Source organism: Papaver somniferum, chromosome 11 (assembly GCF_003573695.1).
Source record: "Papaver somniferum cultivar HN1 chromosome 11, ASM357369v1, whole genome shotgun sequence".
Lineage (NCBI taxonomy): Eukaryota > Viridiplantae > Streptophyta > Magnoliopsida > Ranunculales > Papaveraceae > Papaver > Papaver somniferum.
The window spans coordinates 10584418-10599909 of NC_039368.1; the positions used below are offsets into that span (position 1 = coordinate 10584418).

At 35.0% G+C, this 15492-nt stretch overlaps 1 long non-coding RNA gene across 1 annotated transcript; it reads right to left on the reverse strand.

Annotated features, from left to right (window-relative positions):
* Positions 1-4876: 4876 nt before the first annotated feature.
* Positions 4877-6923, reverse strand: LOC113321302. Its single transcript, XR_003346600.1, has 2 exons — positions 6866-6923; positions 4877-5071 (listed from the first exon to the last, which is right to left on the reverse strand). It is a non-coding gene; the product is annotated as an uncharacterized LOC113321302 (long non-coding RNA).
* Between the last annotated feature and the right edge of the window lie 8569 nt (positions 6924-15492).

A 15492-nucleotide genomic window follows, 5' to 3' on the forward strand; every position in this document is an offset into this window, starting at 1 on the left:
CTGCCTGGATAGTGCAGTCAGGCGCTGAAGTGGTGCAGTCAGACGCTGTTGCAGGCATTGAAGATGGGCAGACAGGCGCTGTTGCAGGTGCTGAAGTGCTGCTGTCAGGAGCTGTGGAAGCTGACTGCTGCTGTGGGGGAATGTGGAGATGAGTAGTGCAGTCAGACGCTGTTGCAGGTGTTGAAGAGGTGCAGACAGGCGCTGTTGCAGGTGCTGAAGTGTTGCTGTCAGGAGCTGTGGAAGCTGACTGCTGCTGTGGAGGAATGTGGAGATGATGTGCTGTAGTAGAACGACGATGAGGAGGTGTGTAGAGCTGTATTGCAGGAGAAGGAGGATGTGTAGTGGCGGAAGATGGTGGAGCAACGTCAGGGCGTTGCTGTGCAGTAGGGAAGGAATTGATGTAGCAGCGGAAGTAGGCTGGACAGTAGGATTAGAAGATGTTGGGTAACAGAAACGAAAGGGAAGGAGAGTGGAAGATGGTGTAGAGGAAGAGTTTTGACAGTTTGATGAAGTAGAGACAGTGTTCTTGAAGGGGAACACGTTTTCATCAAAGGTCACATGACGAGACAAGATGATTTTGTTAGTGGCTAAGTCGAGACATCGATAGCCACGGTGATGGGTTGGAAACCCAAGAAAAACACACTTAGTAGAACGAGGAGAAAGCTTATGAGTAGTGGTAGCGGAAAGATTGGGGTAGCAAAGACAACCAAAAGTACGGATATGAGAGTAGGTTGGTTGACGTTGATAGAGAATGGACACCGGAGAAGAGAAATTTAGGATTTTGGAAGGAAGAATGTTGTGGAGGTAGACGGCCATGTGTAAGGAGTCGGCCCAATATTTGGGAGGGATAGATGCATGAGACATAAGTGTGCGAGTGATGTCATTGACACGACGAATCATTCGCTCAGCTTTGCCGTTTTGAGAGGAGGTATGAGGGCATGAGAAACGGAAAACTAACCCATGTTTTTGAGCAAATTCATGAAACGATGAGTTGTCGAATTCACGACCCATGTCACATTGAAAAGTTTTGATTTCACGTTCGAACTGAGTTTTGACGAAGGAACGAAATTCCAAGAACTTGGTATAAACTTGGGATTTTAATTTGAGAGGAAAGATCCATAGATAATTTGTGAAGTCGTCTAACAAGATAAGATAGTAATTAAAACCGGTCTCAACATGTAATGGTGAGGTCCATAAGTCGCTATGAATGATATCAAAGGGAGCAAAGGTAACAGAATTTGATTCAAAAAATGGCAGACGAACATGTTTACTAACTTGACAAGAATGACAAAGTTTGGTAGACTGAGTTTTATTACATTGAATGAAAGAGTTTGCACGTAAATTATCTAAGATAGCTGTCCCAGGGTGGCCGAGACGGCTGTGCCAAATGTCATGAGAGCACACGGCAAGGGATATAGGATGAGACAGAGACGATGTTGAAGGTGATACGGCAGAGGCAGTAATAGGATAAAGCACCCCGGAACTGTTACATCGAAGGAGAATCTTCCTCGAATGCAAATCCTTCACAGAAAAAAAACAGACGGATCAAATTCAACAGACACATGATTATCAGTGGTGAATTTACGAACAGAAACCAAGTTTTTGATTATGTCGGGAGCAACAAGAGTATCTTTGAGTTTTAGGGTGCGGGACGGAATATCTATGAACTTGGTACCGGAGGCAGTGACTGGAATACTGTGACCATTGCCAACTAAGATGGAATGAATATTACTAGTGTTAAAAACAGTATTCAAAGTACCTGAATCCGCAGTGAGATGCGATGTAGCACCGGTATCCATATAGAAAGCATCGTCAGGTGAGTATAAACTCATGGAGCTGTATGCTTCGGCAATGTCGCTTGGTTGAAGATATTCCGTGGATGGAGTAAAGTATGCCTGTGCACGTCCAACGCCAGATGTGCGACCGCGTGACTGACCAGAACGGCCACGGCCGTGGAAGGAACCGCGGCTGGAAGGTTGCTGCCAATGTGTTGCCGGAGGTGCTGTAGGATATGGACAAGGTGGTACTGCCCATTGTGGTGCACCGTAGAGCTGATAAGGGGACGGAGGTGTTGGCAGCAAGGGTGGTTCGGTGGCTGGTGCAGATGAACGATGACCACCACGTCTGGCATGACCACCACGCTGTGAGCGCTGATTGTTACGCTCTGTGGTTGGGGCTGCAGCAGCAAGAGCCGTAGGTGCAGACTGTGATTGCTGTTGAGAGCGTCGAATCTCTTCGGTACGCAGCTGGGATCGAGCGGTATCAAACGTCGGCATTGATTGTTGGATAAAAGAGGCTACCGTGTTGTATTCCTCCGGAAGGCCATTGACAAGTTGGATCACAAGGCGTTTGTCATCCATGGGAAAGTCAAGATCAAGTAATCGATCGGACAGGGATTTTAGCTTATCGCAGTAATCATCAATATTATTGCAATCAATAAACTTAAGATTGACAAACTTACGTTCAAGAGTCGCGGCGCGGTTACCTTTGTTGTCTTGAAAGAGTTTCTTAAGATGATCCCAAAGCTCTTTAGCAGTTTTGCCAGATTTGAGGACGGTAAGCATTAAATCCTTGGCCATGGTGGAGAACATCCACTGTCGACAGAGAGCGTCGAGTTGGAGCACGGTGTCGGCGTCAACATCTGCAGGGGGTTTGTCTTCATTGATGAGAAAAAGAAGGCGATGAGCTTGAAGATGGAGTTCAAACAGAAAAACCCAAGATGAGTATTCATCCTGTTTGATGTCTAGGATAATGGGGATTAGGGTTTTGATGTTGTTGATAGCAAACGCCGGATGGATTGTCTTTTTATCTCCTGCCATTGTTGATTTTGGTGAAGAAGGTGAAGAAGAAGAAGAAGAAGAGGATCGGCTATTAGGTCGATACCATGTTAGGGTTTTTGGTATAATGCCTTACCCTCTTTTGAGAGATAATGGCCATATATATTATTATTGTTTTGGTCAATTAAGGAGAATATCCTGTGACCGTAAATAAGGTAGAGTATCTTCTATTACTCCCCATTTTCACTCCAACTTCTACAAAAATCATATAAGAAGAAGAAACCCGTAAACAAAAATCAAACAAGAAGAAAATCACAATATTACACTTGCATCTAAAATTAATGGAACAAAACGATGAAACAAGAAGATGAGTTTTGAAGAAAATGGGGGTTTTATACCAAAAATAATAAATGGGGACTGAGAATCAGAGATTACATGATTATATTAAAAAAAAAAAGTAGGTTTTCATTGGATTCACCGATTTTCGTACTCAAAATGCTTGTTAAAACTTAGTTTTTCTGTGGGGATCTTACCAGATTTTGAGTCCATTATAGTTGCCCCAAGCAGCAGCAGTAGCTTGAGTTGATGAAGAAGAAGAAACCCTTAAGAATTTCTTTCCATATTTGGGAGAAATAAAGAAGACGGCTCTGAGAAAGAAAGAAATAAAGAAGACGGCTCTGAGTAAAATGGACTGGAAAGTTTACAGGGGAAATTAGGCTAAGGCCCAAAAAAAATATAATTCTTGTTAGGAAGTCCAAAATATTTTTCACCTACCGTGACACCCATAATTATTCAAAATTATAAAAAGAGAGTAACAAGTCTAAGTTACCCTTAATATATTTACTTGTAAAAGGAAGAAATTTTGGATTTCCTATCTGCTCAATAAAGAGTTTGCATAAGTCCTATTTTTTCAGGGGTATAATTGGAATGCAAACTTGAATATAACACATCTAAAAAGCAGTTCCTTGGAATTTTATAAATTTTATCTCGTTGGGAAGCTTTTAAAGAGCTCTACAAAACGAGTACAAACAACAATATCAAATTTGAATTTTTTACGAAAAATCGGAGTTAATTATCATTTTATGGAGAAATTTTGAAAATTAGATACATTACCATTATGCAGCCACCATAAAGGATGCATAACACATTATGTAGACACCAGAAACGATGCATAACAAATTATGCAACCATATTTTGGATTATGCATCCACTAGTTAGACTATGCAACCACTAAAATGATATATATGCCTCAAAAATAACATTCTAACGAAAAGAATGATGCACGACACATTATGCAGTCACAACAAAAGACGCATAACACATTGTGCAACCATATTTTTGCTTCACGCATTCACTAATTTGATAATGCACCCTCAAAAACATGTATAAATTTAAAAATTAATGAATAACAAATTATGCATTTCATTTTTTTCGATTGCGTAACAGGTTATGCAGTAATTTTTATAGCTGCATAATAGGTTATGCAACTATTTTTCTTTTGTTGATTTAAGTGTGAACTAGCATAAATGAACTATGCAGCCATCTTTTCTGATGCATAATAACTTATGCATCTATTTAATCAGGTACATAACAAGTAATGCATCCATTATTATTGCTACATAACTGATTATGCAGTCATTTTCCTATTTCAGAACTGATTATGCAGTCATTTTCCTATTTCAGCGTTAATAAAAAGGTGGCTGCATAACATTATGTAACCATTCGAAGAAAAACATAATATGTTGTGCAAGCACTTTCGAAGCTGCATAACAAATTATGCGGTCATTTTTAGATTGACTTCAATATCAGCGAAAGAAAAATGGCTGCATAATGAAATATGCAGTGGTTTTGTCGACTGCATAACAAATTATGCATCCATTTTCTAGGATGCATAACAGATTATGCAGCTGTTCTTGTAGTTGCATACAAGATTATGCAGTCATTATTTTGTTTCTGTGTAACAAAAATGTGACTGTATAATGCATTATGCAACCATTTTTGAATCCATAAAAGTTTATGCAGTCATTTTTATAGCTGCATAACAAATTATGCAACCATTAAGAAAAAATATAACTCACAAAAAATCTTTAAATGGTAGGTTTTCTGTTACAATATGAAAAGTATAATTACTTGATCATCGTCAACACAATAATAAATCAAATGAAAAATTCATTTGTAGTTCCTAGGGGACTTCTTATATCTCACTACTGTCATGGTTTGAATCGTTTGGATCACCCTATTGTCGTTTTCCGTTTGAAGTGTGCCTCCTTATATTCCCTTTCCGCCTAATCCCCCTGCAACCGCAACACAACACTAGGATGTGAAGAACATACAATGATATGAAGAACATACAATGATCCGCAACACAACACTAGGATGTGAAGAACATACAATGATATGAAAAACTATTGGAATACTAAATTAAAAAAAGTTCTTTGCAACCGCCGTTCATCATACTATAATTCAGAACAACAACATGACCACCACAACCACATGTAACAGTACTCAACATATTCAACTTAGTTCATTGTCAGTATTCATATTCAACAGTAACATAACCACCACAAATGATTACAATTTTGTTTCGTCATCAACGGGTTAAAGGAAAATATTATAATTCATACCCAATTAGCAAGTCTAGAGAATCAAATGGAAAAGAAACTTGTGCAATCTGATTTCACTATACTCATATATATTCATATTCCTACATTTGTCCACCAGATCTGGATCAAAATCACAAATTTCATATAAATGGTTCCCAAACTAAGAATCATTCAGAATTTTTTATTCAGATTTCGTAATCCATTTGACTAAAAAGATATAAATAAATTAGTGAACAAATTTTTGTTTTTGCGAAAACAGCTAGTAAAAGAAAAAAAAGTAACAGAGAATTAGCAAGTTTTTATACGAAAACAGCTAGTAAAAGGCCTGAGAATGAAATTCTCTCACAGATTATATGTTCATACAAAAAATTAGCTTGATATTCCATGATTAGATCAGGGATTTCCAGACTACGAAGACCGGCTAAATTACCACATTTTCGATAATGATAAGATATCGCATCGATCTACAATGAGCATATGAGCCACCTTCTGATGTGACATTAAAGTATTTTTCGAAGTTAAGGCCATTCACCATGAGAAGGAAAAATTCCGTAGACTATTCACATCCATGTTAAACCACGATGAGTGGCTTCATCTGATGTCTTGCAAGATTCCCAAAATTTGTCAAAATCACTTCTCCACTACAGTATTAACATCATCTCACAGTACAAATATACTAGTATAGCATGACCTGTAGCATGACTCTTCTTCGTGCACAATGAAAACAAGAAGCTGGACTACAAAATACAAATAAATAAGCTAAAAATGGACCCAGACTCAAAGTTAAAACACCAGACAAGCACTGTACAAAAAGCCTAAGTGTCATATCCAAGTATCGTTTGTCCTTCTTTTACAAAATGTATACAAACACGGTAGCTAGAGAAACTAACTATCATATACATGAGCAGAAGCTAATGAGTAGGCAATGTTTATATGAATTAGTGGAAAATGAGAAAATTTATCCAACTGTGTCAGGTCATCAACTCCCGCAAAGATGAAGTAATCATGTTACCACATGGTCACTAGGTTATACAAACATCCAAAGAAGCAAAACACCAGAGATATTATCAATGAATTCAATACTTCGTAGAAAAGGAAAATAGAGCTAGACCAAACATATGAAATCATTGTTTTGTTTGACCAATACATTTCCCTACGGAATGAAATTAAGATCGACTATGTCAGTAAGCCTCTTCTTGAAGATTTTAGGGAGGTTTTTGATTATGAAATCAGTACGTTAGTTGTGAGTTCGGAAATTGATCAGGATGACAAGGATCGTCATAAATAACGAGAGAAGAATGATTATGCATGATTCTATTCAATTGTTAATGCTCCAAATCTAAAACCTAAAATGAATGTCAAACACAACAAAAATATACTGTAGATTACTTACCAGATCAATTGACACCCAAACAATGATCAACAAAAACCCAATAAAAATTGAAGCCATATTTAACAAAAAAAAGAAAACGAATCAAAGATTACCTTTAAGTTTGCAGAGCTCCTTCCTTCTGCTATATGTCATGTGCTTCAAAACCCTAAGAAAAGAACAAAATAAAGATCTGAAACCTAAAAGAGAAAAATCGGAATCGAAACAAACCTCAAAATGAAAATTCGAAGCTGAAATCAAACGAAAATCGCAAATAAAATCATCTACTTATCTCTCGCCTCTCTGGCTCTCTCTTTGTTTCCCCAAGAAAACGAAGAAATCAATCGAACAGGGGGTTAGTCGTGGGAGAGTTTGAGAGATTTTAATGGAGTTAGCAAATCCCCTGTTAGTCGTGAGAGAGTTTGTCAAAATCTTTTAAAATCTCTGTTAGTGGTGAGAGATTTATAGGGAGTTTCTAAAACTACCTCAAAATCCCTTAAACTCCCTATTAGTGGTGAGAGATTTGATTAGAATCTTTTAAACTCCCTGTTAGTCGTAAAACACTAGAGTCATAGGGAGTTTATAATTTGGGGGAGTTTGGGGAAGTTTCATGATGTTTTTGTGCTTGGACAAAATCTCTCAAAAAACAAGAGATTTCTGGGGAGTTTGGGTTAAACCCCCCAAATTGCCTAGACACTCTCACACTCCCTCTAAATCCCTAGAGATTTAAATACATTAAAATCTCTCAAACTCTCCCACGACTAACCCCTGGAAGAAACATAAAGTCGGGAGGTTACTTTGGGAATAAACACAAAACTAAATAGAATTTCGAAAAATATGGGCCTAGGAGGAATTTTTTCAGGAAAACTGGGTGCACCCATGACATTTAACGCCCGTGGGTTTCAGGGTGGAAAAAAACATAAAAACGGATTTCACAGTAGTTTTCACAAGTTTATATTCTTGACAGTCTTGGGTGTGTGGGGTTGGTACAAGAGCGTGATGCCCCTATGCTAATTATTGAGACCTTTATCACAAAAATTGGTAGTTAGTCATAATTTTAACGGAAAATGGGTCATTTGTCCCAATATTTTTAAAACATGGTTCAAATGGATGAGTAAAAATTAGTACGGGTGAAATGGACACCAAAAAAATAGCAAGGATGAAACTGGATTCATCCTGACTTTAACTTAAAAAATAGCAAGGATGAAACTAGATGCATCCTGATGTAAATTAAAAATAAGAAAAAGTATTTGAAAATGGATATGATGAAACTGTTTACATCCTGACTATTTTTACATTTTTGTCCATTTAAACAATATCAAAATCTAAGTGTCCTTTTCACCCAGAAATTGTTGATTTTGATATTTTTAACCAATTTTATGTAATTTTAACTCCTAATAAATTTAACACACAAGTTCGCATATCGGAGTGGAAAACAAGGATTTTACCACCCTTCCGGTAGTGACAGCAACGGGGGCATTGCTCCAGTAATTTTTCTTTTGGTTAATAGAAATACATTTTTATAGCTAATGGCCAGATGTGATGCCATGAGATCATGTGATTTTCCATGGCCGTTGCATATCAATTCCATGTATCTCGAGCATGCTTATAGTAATTACCTTTGGAAGAAAAAAAATTAGCAAAATTCTCAAAGAACAAGTCCAAAAAGATTTCTCTTCTTTCGTTTGAAATAATATATAACATCCATAATAATTTGATGATGCCAATTTCGAGCTTAAAAAAGACTCGGATTTTCTATAGCAGTTGGATATCAAGACAGAATTCTATACGTCTCAAGCATACATGACCGAACAATTAAAAAATCTTGCTCAAAACCAAGGGACCCTCAAGACCTTAAGAGGAGTATGCCAAAATAAATAAATCCATTCACAATAAAAAGGTCAAAGAGACGAGAAATTTTTAGATATTTAATCCATGTTCAGGGCATTATTACATAATCATCGCCTTTTCTATACACGCTGCCACGCATTAAAGTGCATAACAACATAATGAGTATATATTTCTGTCTCGTCAGATTTAATATTTATCTTTGACATTTGTGTTGTATAGACTTAATGGTGCGTGCACATTCTCAAAGCATTTATGAACAAAATTGAAAAAAGAAAACACTACAAACAATTAGAAAACACTACCAACAATCATAAGAGGTTTTTTACCCTTAAATAAATGACCAAGTTACCCTTAGATAGTTTAAGTTACAAAAATATATTTCTGCTAAATAAAAAATATAAACCTAAATCAGTCAAACTCGTCCTGCTCTCTTCAAACCATTGGAAAAAAAATCATCGTTGGTAAATCGTTCGATGGTAAATCTTTGATTGTCGATTAAACTCACAACTATAAAATGATGAGTAGAATGAAGCGTTGCGCTAGAGATTTGCTTCCAGATCCTCGTGTCGGAATCAAATTCAATCAAGCAAGTGAATCCCGAATCGCAGTGAACGACGCGTTGGAGAGCAAAATCCAAATTCTGAATTGCTCGTAAATATATATTAGAAGGTAATTCTAACAAACCCATCTTGTTTTTATTTATTTTTATCGAAGAATAGGTTACCATGGATGAAATTGGGGATTTCAAGGTGTGGTTTTCGTTTCCAAATGTAACAAATACAATTATCCTAACATACCCTCGTTTTAATCTTTTTGTGTTTCAGAAGAACAGTTCGGCTGATGAAGGAACATCACATTTTCAGTTGTACCCAGTTATTAGGAAAAAAGATTTTTGAGCATGATAATTATCAGATACATTATATTTAGCCAATCGCTTTGTGTATTTGGAATAATTCAAGTTCGATTGATACAATTACTAAAAAATATCAGCCGAACTTCTGATTTGAGTTTTACAAAAATATTAATCATAGGTTCGTCAAATAGTTGATCTCCCCTTGTTAGCCGAACACTTTTTTGTTACTCACATACATTAGGGTTATCAGCCGAATCTTTTCACTGTAACCGAACTTGTATAAATCATTAGCCGAACTTTTATTTGATTAGTCGAACCTTATATTTTTAGCCTATTTTTTAATGTTTGATGTATTAGTTAAATTTTTTACTTGGTGTGGGAAACAAGCCGGAGGTTCAGGCAAAGTTTTAACTTAAAAGAATAAGAAGATGACTATGAAAGCAACTCCTTCTAATGCTAAAATTCCCCAATATCGAGAAGACCGAAAAAATTGGGTACAGGTAATAGGGGGACTACAACCTGCGACATAGATAACAAAGAGACATAAATACGAATAGAAGTAGATTTACAAGAAAGTGAATGTAACAAGGGAAATACTTCTGGTACCACGGAGATTGAAAACGGGTGAGATGTACAAGGAAATCCAAATGAAAATGAAAATAACCAACGATGACCATGAAGTCATGGAAAAAAGGTTAATCAATAAGATGAATCTAATTCATCTGAAAATGAAGATGATGAAGAAGAAGATGAAGATGATGAATATGATGAAGAAGAAGAGCTACCACAACCACAACTAGAAAACTAGTAAAATAGAGGAAATTGTTGTACCACCGAAGAAAAAACTTCATATTTTGGATGATATAATATATTACCTCCCCAAATAAACAACCCCGTTTATACATAGTCTTCCGAAAAATTGAGGAGTCGTGGGTAAAGATGATCTATGTGACTCTGGATCATAGGGATGCAAGCACAAATTTGAGTGACCAAAGAGATGCAGTTGAATTATCGTTTGATATCTCTAGGTCATAATATTCTTATACTTCATTCGATTTTTCATACTTCATCCGGCAATGTCATAATATTCTCTAGGTATTTTAACTTAAACGGTTGAATTATCGGTTCATATTTTTTCCTAACGTTGTTCCAAATATGAAAAATAGAAAGAAAAGTATGAGCATCGGGAAATACCTTATTAATAGCATACATCAATTCTTTCTCTTGGTCAGTTACCATCAACTTAATTAGGAAGAGTATCCTCCCTGATGATCAACTTACATTTTTCTAACCCCCAAATGTAAATTTCTTTCCTCTTGTCATTCAAAAAATAAAATCCCATGGTGAATGGTCGCTTTGTTGACGTATGCCCAACTATGTTCAACAACGACATCTCATATTTATTGGTCTTGTACGTAAAATCCATTATAAAAACTGGTGGAAAGCATAGAGATAATTGAACATAATCCGAATGAGCAAGGAAAATGTGTGAGACTTGTCCGAACTTATCTAATTTTTTTGGGTCATTTAGTTGTGCTTTATCTCCAATCACATCAATTATTGCATCAGCACCCTACCTTGCAAATCCTTCCTTCTCAAAGTCCTTCTTGCATTGTTGATTATTTCTGTACTGGTTTTGTTATTCTTGTTATCCTCAAAATCAATGGCGTACATGCTCGTGATATTTTATCTATTTCCACGTATTCATCTGCACGTGGGTGATTATGAAGAAAATCCATTTTTTATTCATAGTCCAAAAAAAAAATCATTTTTGTTGTACTTGGAAACGATCTTGAAGGGGTACTCTATTTTCTTCGTCTTAGTTTTATTTTTTCTCCCGGTCTTCCCAATATACGAGGACCCTTTTTATGCTTGTTTACGTATTCCCACTTATCTCACGAACCATTTCAAACTGGTCACCTTATCTTTATAGGCCACGCATTACCACCTTATCTTTATTTTTAATTCATGTACCTCAACCCAGGCCTTTGCTTCAGGTATATTTTTCTATGTCTACATTAATATAATGTCAATATACTCCCTCCGTTTTAATATAATAGTCTAGTTTTTTTTTTGTTTTTTTTTTTGTAATTTATACATGAAACCAGCTTATTCTTTTGAAACGGACCTATCAAGCCATTATGGAAGTGATATTTATTATATTCGTAAAGGATGCTAACAACCGAAGATTGATTGTGTATAGGTACAGGTTCAACATTCACAATCCATAAGAATACAACAAGGATAAATAACCCCCCCCCCCCCCAAAAAAAAAAAAAAACCTTCAGCCATTAAGGTTAGATTCAGTCGATATGATATTTCAATGAAACCTATAGCTTTAAGGTTAGATTCACTTTGGAAATGCAGATTTAAAGCTGAACCCGTAACTTGTGTTTTTAATCAAGTTACACTACTATTTTCAGATGTAATATAGTTAGGTGAACATTACTCTGTAAGTTGAACTTTTGAATAAACCAAACTATAAAGTATATGTTTGGCTAATAAAAATAATAGCACGAATAAGGAGAACTAGAAATTTTTTATTCAAACCCTTGGGTTCGGCAGAAAAGTTTATACCCGAACCCAACACTGAGCATGCGAAAAAAATTGTAAAAATCATTTTCTTTGATGAGTTCAACCTGAAAAATGGTGATTAAACATCTTCGACAAGTGAGTATTTTTAGCTTAAGGTTCCTCATCATTAATTGTATTCATCTTTTGGATTTGGCTCATATAAGAATCATCATCTTGAGCTTGAGATTGAGTTTGGGTTTTGAACAAAATCATTCTCATAATAAAAAAAAGTAAGCCAAGATTGTTATTGTAGTTGATGTGCTCCATGCGATAAATATTCTCCTCATCATATGAATCCCACATTTTGGCCACTTCCGATCACAAAAATCTCAAAAACCAAAGTTTTTTTAATTTCACTTTTTCTTCTTCTTCTTCTTCCTCTCAAAAACCCAAACTCTCTCATACAAATATGATTTCTCTTAAATTTACCACTAATAACTTAGTCATCAACATTACCAATTAATCATTATTATTAACATCGAATATATAAACACTAATTGAGTACGGATATAATTGTCGTTATTATTTCTGCTCCTTGTCCCTTTTCCCACCTTCATAGATGATACATTTAGACCCCTTGATTGTGAGCTTGAAAGTAGATTCATAAATTGATTTGATACTTCCGCCTATTTTTCGAACTCGATCTTGAACTTTGTTACAAAAAAAACTAATAAACGTGTAATTTAAGAAGACCAACTTCTAGTAGAAATTTATTTTTGTCTAACAAATTTAAGATCTGCAAATAGATTTACAAACTTTACTGTCTATTGTTCTTTGCTCATTGTTAAACAAATATTACCGGGATCCATCTCAATACAGGGACGGGGGAGGGGGTGTTGAATATGATGAAATCCATCCTCATTTAACCATTTTATGGTGTCCTAATTCATAAAACCAAATATTAATACAATATATTTAGTCAATAATGAGGTGGTGAGAAGTAAAACGAATTAGGTCACATATTACCAAATCTCACAAAAGGATATAATCCAGAGATCAATTGTCAAAAGTATTTATCTTAAGTTGTTCAAGGAATAACATAAGAATTATCATGATCCGCCACAAAAAAATGAAAAAGAAAAAAGCTGTAGAAAATAACTATCTCATTGCAATCAATGCACGAAATATCTCTTCATGAAGATTAAATATTGCAGTTATCATAAATAAACAATTTAAATAAATAAATTCCATGGACGATACTATAAGGAAGACTGTACAAGTACTAATTAATAATATAAAGAAGACTACAAGTATTAATTACACAAAAATAGCTAAAAAAGCAAGACAAACTCCAATGCATTCAATTATCTTCGGTAATATATTTATTATGCACATTACAAATAACTTAATTCTTATGTCCAATGTGTTAAAAAAGTTTCCATGATGTGAACTTTCATTTTTTTTTACATGAATATCTTGTTACACATAATACGAGTACAATATAATTCATTTCTTTTCGGTAACCATCAATATTTAGTGAAAAAATTTAGTTTCAACTAATTCATTCAAAAGAAATACCAATTCGAAATGTTGATTATTTTTCTATATACCAAGAAACGAAGATCACAACATAGATAAATGTTCATGTGAGGGAAAAGTTTTATTATGGAAAATCCTTATCCTTTACTTTTAGTGACGATAATATATAAGAATACGGATGAATTAAAACATACTTCAAAAATTGTGTGTGCAAACACTAATTACAAGTTTCGTATAATACGACCACTAAATTATTTTTTAGAAAATAATTATAATGTATCGCTGGAACCTAAAAGAAATGAACAAACAAAAGAGAAAAACGAAAGGATCTTACAAATCCATAAGACTTGTACAATCTATAAGAGTAAGCACAAAGTTTCATATACTATTTTAGATAGCCAATACTAAAACCGAAACTACAAAAGTAATCTAGCCTTAGTATGTTATCAAGAAAACAAATTCCCAAAGCAATTTTCCCTTAGTAAGATAAATCGACTAAGATATAACTTAGTTATTTACCAAACTGATTACGTATGTGTAATCGCTTATTTGAATAAGACATATTCCATAAGATAATTTAGACCTCCCTTTTAGACAGTACAAACATTAGGTTAGTTAACTAGTTCTTCTTGTCAAGGATTTCGGTTAGACTTGAATAACTGAATCCTCCATTTGGTAAGTCTAACTAAGATTATAATTAAGTTAGTTTCTCTTATCCGGAATCAAATGGACTAAAAAAATGACCCCGTAATTTTTGTTAAGCCAAAAAAAATAAAAATAAATACAAACCAAAAAATTGACTTGCCATTATTTTTCTCAACCAGAAGTAATTGAAACAAATATAATCATTCTAAGCACCGCAACTGTACCGAATTTCATTAAGAAAAAAAACTTGAAACCAAACAATAAATAAGATACCAAATCATAAGTCAATAGATTGACACAGTTTTTCTTAACCGCAAACAATTGCACGGAAATTTTGCTAAAAAACAAAAATATATGCAATATAATCAGGTTTTTCTTAAACAGGAAAAAAGATTAACTAACAAATAAAATTTGTTACCTCAATTTCCGAAGCCACTTCTCCCCAGAAAGATATATCGTTTAAGCACCAATTCATTAAGAACTCTCTCCCTTTGTGTTGTCATCCTCTCTCAAGAACAAAAAAAAAAACAACAAAAAGCAACCTTTACCAAAGAAAGGTTGAATTGATTTTAACTAATGCGTGCCAATTGAAAAAGTTGAAACTCGAAATTCATATAAACACAACTTATGTAAACATAAATTGATATCAACATATTGTGACTTTTCACACATCAGTTTCAGTCGAAACACCTTATGATCCTTCGATAAAGCCTACCAACATGGGCCAGAAATTAATCTCGCTAAATAAAAAAGCCACACAACCCATACGGGCATCATGAAAAAACGGGGGGTCTAACAACCTCACCCAATATTTCGTTTAGGAAATATGTATGGACAAATTATATATAATTTCAAGGGAATCAACTAGACATTCGGACTCAATCAATGGAAATATATCCAAGAGTTATATCTCAATTTCTCAAATCAATCTGCAATCGAACAGATAGGAATCTTCGAGCCTGATTAATATGAGAAATGACTTGAACGGTACCAAAAACCAATGTTCAAGTGTTAATCAATTTATATCAACAACCAAAGGTTGGATTATCTAATTGATTGAACTACGCACAACCTGTGATATTTCAATTATATTAATAAATATAATGCGGATAAGAAATAACACAGACACCATAAATTTTGTTAAAGAGAAAACCGCAAATGCAGAAAAACCCCGGGACCTAGTCCATATTTGAACACCATACTGTAATAAACCGCTACAGACACTAGCCTACTCCAAGTTAACTTCGTACTAGAATGTAGTTGAGCCCTAACCAATCTCACACTGATCAAGGTACAGTCGTGTTCCTTACACCTCTGAATCCCAGCAGGACTCTGCGCACT